This window comes from Corvus hawaiiensis, chromosome 24 (assembly GCF_020740725.1).
Source record: "Corvus hawaiiensis isolate bCorHaw1 chromosome 24, bCorHaw1.pri.cur, whole genome shotgun sequence".
NCBI lineage: Eukaryota > Metazoa > Chordata > Aves > Passeriformes > Corvidae > Corvus > Corvus hawaiiensis.
Window position 1 is genome coordinate 9,336,663 of NC_063236.1, and position 5,911 is coordinate 9,342,573.

Genomic DNA, 5,911 nt, shown 5'->3' on the forward strand with positions numbered 1-5,911 from the left:
TATATTTATGTAATATATCTATACACACACACATATATAAATATATATATAAAATACCTGCACAGCTAGGGCCTCCTCTGCTGCAAACGGGAGCTGCTCCACTCACTCTGAGGCCCTGAACCGCTTGGCCTCAGGTGAGAATTTGGCCCTAAACCTTTGCCGTGGTGATTCCCAGGGCTGGCACAGGGTGTTTGGGAGGGTTGGGGGTCCCTCTGCCACCTCCTCTGTGCTCCCAGGGCCAAGCCAAGCCCTCCTGTGACCCCACACAGGAAGGGACCTTAAAGATCAGCCAGTGCCACCCCCTGCCATGGGACACCTCCCACCATCCCAGGGCTGCTCCAAGCCCCATCCAGCCTGGCCTGGGACACTTCCAGGGATCCAGGGGCAGCCACAGCTTCTCTGGGATTTCCATCCCAGCCCCTCACAGGGAGGGATTTCATCCCAAAATCCCATCTAAGCCTGCCCTCTGGCACTGTGCAGCCGTTCCCTCAGTGCTTGAGCATCGCCTCTCACACCAGCACAGCCTGAGCATCACAGCTGGGAGGTGATAAAGGTTTGGTATCAAAGATAAGGCTCAGCCCAGCCCCAGGGCAGGAGCAGGGCCGTGCCCAGGTGGGATGCACAGGGATGGATGGACAGGACAGAGCTTTGGGGAGGCTCCCTGGAGCTCTGGAGGGAGTGGTCACCTGAGCCTGGGGGACTTGCCCAGAGCTGGGGGATCTGTCCCACCCTCAGCTCCAGCAGAATTCCCTCCTCTGCCTCATCCCAGCCAGGTGCATCCAGCACCAGGTCAGCCCTGACCCCACGGGAGGAACAAAACTGTGAGTAACTCAATTCAAAATCCCCTAAACTCCGCTCTGTGCCCTGCCTGGCTCTGCCTGAGCCCAGACCGGGAGCGCGGGGCTGCAGCTGCTCCAACCCCGCCGGCCCTGCCCGGAGGGAGGGAGGGAGGAGATGGGAGGAAAAACTCTGTCCTGGGGGTTATCAGCGTCCAGGCGGGCACGGGGCTGCGGGAAGGGGAGAAGGGGGCGGCGGGAAGGGGATGCGGGGATGCGGGAATGCGGCGGGAAGGGGATGCGGGAATGCGGCGGGAAGGGGATGCGGGAATGCGGCGGGAAGGGGATGCGGGGATGCGGCGGGAAGGGGATGCGGGGATGCGGCGGGAAGGGGATGCGGGGATGCGGCGGGAAGGGGATGCGGGGATGCGGCGGGAAGGGGATGCGGGGATGCGGCGCTGCGGCCGCAGGGGGGCCCCCGGTCCCCGCCGCAGATCCCGGAGCCGCTCCGGAGCATCTTCCCTGAACGCCGGGCAGGGGCAGGGGAAGGGGCACGGGCAGGACCCGGGGTGGGGTCACCCACCCCAATTAATGCATTAACCCCTTCCTGCCCGCAGCGTCAGCGATCGTGACGTCACAGGATGGTTTGGGTTGGAGGGGACCTTAAAGCCCATCCAGTGCCATATCCATGGGCAGGGACACCTCGCACTGCCCCAGGGTGCTCCAAGCCCCATAACCTGGCTTTGAACACTCCCCTGGGACAGCCACAGCTTTTCTGGGAATTCCATTCCAGGGCCTCCCCACCCTCTCTTTAGGAAACGCCTTCCCTCCATCCCATCCGAGCTGACCCGGTTTTAGTTAAAACTCTTTGTACCCCTCGTGCTGTCCCGCAATCGCCGTGAAGCGGAGGAGGTTTGGGGGCAGGAGCCCCACACGTGTGAACCCTGCCACCCACCCCCCCCCCCCCGCCGCCTGTGACACTCGGGGACATTCACATCATGTCCTGGCACTGCCCAGCCCCTGTGACCTCCTTGGCAGCAGCCGGAGGAGGCCCCACTGTTGGGGCAGCGAGAGAGCTCCTCCAGACGGGGCGATCCCATCCCTGTGGGAATTTCGGGATCTCTTGCTCACGGCCCCATGTCCAGCTGTCCACTCCTCTGCTCCCCTCCCTCCAGCCCCAGCGAGCAGGGTCGTGCCAGCCAGGAGTGCCATCCCTGCTGCCCCTCCAGCACCCTCCCGCTCCCCAGGCCGAGCCCCGCTCTGATGGGCGAGCAGCTGGCACAGGAGGCCACTGGCACCTTCCCATGCCCAGCAAGGGGGAGCTACGAGCCAGCAAATCCCGCGCCGGGAGCCGCCGGTGACATTGGTGACAATTCCCGCATGGCATGTGCGGCGCGGGGCTCCCTGAGGACTCGCGTTCTCCCGGCGGGGTCAGGGGGCTCCTGAGGGCCCCCTTTGTGCGGGAGGCGCAGCTTTGACGTCAGCCCGGCAGGAATTCAGGAATTCCTTAATTCCATTCAGGCCTCCCTGCCCGCCGCTAATTGCGCTTTATGTAAGAGCCGCAGCTGCGCTCCCGGCCGCCCCCGGCACCGGGATAAGCGCGGGGGACAGGGAGTGGGGGAGCGGGACACGCCGGGCTGGGGCCGCCGGGCACGGGGACCGTCGTGGGGCACATGCAGGGATTGGTGCACTCAGCGGGGACATCGAGGGACAGGCTGGGGGGCTGCGGGCCCGAGGGGCACCTGGCGTGGCACAGCAGGATGTCCCTCTGTCTTCTGTTTGGGGCTGCTTTGCCGCATCCCAAGGGTGCCCCGCGGGTGCCACCGCTGTCGCCGTCCCCTGCCCCGTGTGTCACCGCGGCCAGCCTGGCTGAAGTAATTATAATAAATTGTTTTGGTGTCTCAGGGTGATTGCTCCTAACGGGGACAAAGCGAGCAGGGGTTCGTCTCCGGGCGTTGTGGTCCCGTTTCCAGCTGCACCAGCCCTGCACCGTACCCCTGCTGGGAGGACTCCTAGACACCCTCGTGCTGTCCCCGCGGGGATCGCCCTGCGTGCCCAGGGCACCCGGAGGTGCCCACCTGCGTCCCCAGTTCATTCCAGTTCAAGCTGGACATGGGTACCCTCACCCGATCCAGGCACAGCGCGGGGGAGTTTTCCCAAGGAGAAGGAGGATGAGGAGGAAGGGATTTGGGAGGGGGAATGTTGGCAACCATCGATGGGGACACGGCGCGTCCCCGGCTGTCCCCTCCCCCCGGCGGCGTGGCCGAGCTTAGGCCGTAAAAAGCGGGAGCTGGTACCAAGGATAACATGCCACGCATTCCTGCACCGTCTCCGGGGGAATTTCGGCCGTTCCACATGAAAAATACTCCCGGCTCTCGGGTCAAAGGGTCTGCAGGAAAAATTTCCGAGCGGAAAAGCTTCAAGCGGTGCAGAGCCATGGCTGGCGGCCGGCCCCGGGCGCTGCGGCTCACCTGGCGTGACCAGGGCCACCACGGCAGGTGCCAGGGCCACTATGGCCAGTGTCAGTGCCAACACTGCCAGTGCCTGGGCTACTGTGGGCCGTCCCCATGTCGCTGTGACCAGCGCCAATGTCACCACGGCAGGTGCCAGTGCCACCACAGTCCGTGTCTGTGCCACTGTGGGCCATCCCCGTGTCACTGACCAGTGCCAATATCACCATGGCCAATGCCAATGCCACCGTGAATTGTGCCTGTGCCTCCATGGCCAGTGCCTATGCTACTGTGACCAGTGCCACCATGGCCAGTGTCTGTGCCACTGTGGGCCATCCCTGTGTTGCTGTGGTCACCACAACTGGTGCCAATGCCCAGTGCCAGTGCCTGGACTACTGTGGGTCATCCGCATGTCACTGTGACCAGTGCCAATGTCACCATGGCCCCTGGGACCAGTGCCACCACCACAGGATGACCAGCAGTCCCTCGAGCTCGTGTGACCCTGGCAGCCCCGAGCTCGCCCCCAGCACCGGAGCAGAGCCCCGGCCGTGTCCCACTCGTGGCCAATCCAATTATTTAATTGCACGTTTAAAAATAAATCATCGTCCGGGGTTGGCGGGGAGAGATGCTCGTGGAGAAAAGTGGAGAGGAATTTAATTAAGGGCAGTGCTGGGAATGTCTCTACCACAATAAAGATAAGGAGGATCAATTGCTCCTTCCCGGGATCAAAGCCCAGGGCTGGAGCGGGGAGCGGGGCTGGCGGGCGGCTACAAAGGGAAGGGAGGGGAGGGCAGCGAGGGGAGGGCACGCAGGGGAAAGCGGCAGAGAGACAGTGAGATAAGATTAGAGAAATCCTTGATCGCGGGGCTCCCCGAGGGCTGGCGGGACTCGCGGGTCGATGGCGGATGCCAAAATCCCACCCTGGGCATCCCTGGGAGCGTTGTCCCAACGCTCCTGGAGTTCTGGAAGGTTCGCGACAGTGACCATTCCCTGGGGAGCCTGGGCAGTGCCACCTCTGCGGGAAGAACCTTTCCCTAAAATCCAACCCAACCCTTCCTGGCCCAGCTCCAGCCGTTCCCTGGGTCCTGTCAGTGGCGCGGGGAGCAGAGATCGGAGCTGTCCCTCCAAGCTCTCCGTGCCCACCTCAGCCCCCTGCCCTGCACATCCCACCCCTCCCCGAGCCCGGGGAATGCCGGGCACGGCTGCCGGGATCGCTGCCCCGTGGGAATAACCCCGCGCTCCCTTCTCAAGCCCTTCCCACGCGTGCAAAGCAGGCACGGGAGGCTGGCGGGGCTCCCCCGGGGCCGCGGCGAACCGGCCTGGCGAGCGCGGGGTTGCCACCGGCTCGGCGCGGAGGTGGCACACCCAGATGCTGTCGCCGTGCCAGGGTGCCAGCCCGCTCCTCCCCGCCAGAGCCGGCCGAACCGCTTCCCCCGGCTGCTTCTTGCAAAAGCAGGTGAGGCAAGAGCCCAGCCCGCTTCTCAGCCGGAAATTCCCACCGGGATGCAAACCTGGCCCTGCCACGGCAGCGATGTCCCAGGCCGGGCAAACCCCTGAGCGCGGAGCAGCCGCCCGGGCCCTGCGGGGAGCTGGGGGTTGGCGTTCCCCGGGTTCCAGCTGCACCAGCCGGAGCCCCGCGGTCGCTCCGGTGCCGGCGGATGCGAAGCGTGGCCTCGCTGGATCGGCAGCATTCCCAGCCCGGCTTGGCTGGGGACCAGCGTCCCGAATTCGGGATCCGCCAGGCCCGGCCCTTCCAAGAAACCTGTCTGGCTGCTGCTTTGCATTCCCAGGCAGCCGGATCCGCTGGGAAAATCGCCCTCGCCTGCAGCTGCCAGCGGTGCCGCGCTCCCTTCCCGTGTGAGACACGGGATGAGCGCTGGGATGGGGATGGAGCCTCCCGGATGAGGCAGAAATGGCTCCGGACAGAGGCTTTTGGAGCCTCCCGCTCCGCCTGGCCGGGCTGGCAGCAGCCTCGTGGCCACCACCGGGCAGCCCCAGCCGGGAGGGTGGCGGTGTTGGGGTCCCTCCGGCTTTCCCCGTGCGCTGCGGAGCCCTGGGGGTGCCGGCCTGGGCACCGCGGAGCTGCCATCGCCGTGACGTGGTGGTGACAGGAGGTGTCACAACCCCCGGTGACCCACAGGGCCACCTGAGTCACTGCGCTGTCAGGGCTGCTCCCAGACGGTGCCCGAGGGGTGAGAGCCAGCGGCTTGTGCCAGCCTGGAGTGTCCCGGGAGCAGCCGAAGGGCCGGCATGAGGGGCCGTGGTCGGGAGTTGGCTCCATGATCCTTGTGGGTCCTCCCAGCTCGGGATATTCCGTGGTTTTATGGTTTGTGGTTCCCACATCCCATCAGCTCAGGGCAGGCATGATGGGGTGGATCCTGGAAGGGATGGGAAGGACAGGAGATGTCCTGATGGTCCCACAGCCACAAATTGTGCTCCAGCAGTGCTGGAGCTGATCCCCTCTGTCCCATTCCACTGCACATCCCAGAGTTTCTGGCGTGGAAGGATGGGCAGAGTTGTCCTGCTTGGAGAAATCCGCCAGCAGAAACCCAGCAGCCCAAAGAACATCATCAGCACAGCTCCGGGAGGGCACAGGAGCTCCAGAGCGACCACCAGAGCTCGGCTAACCAGGTCCCCAGTGGGGTCTGGGGTTGCATTTTCGGCTCAGATGTGACGCAGCCATTC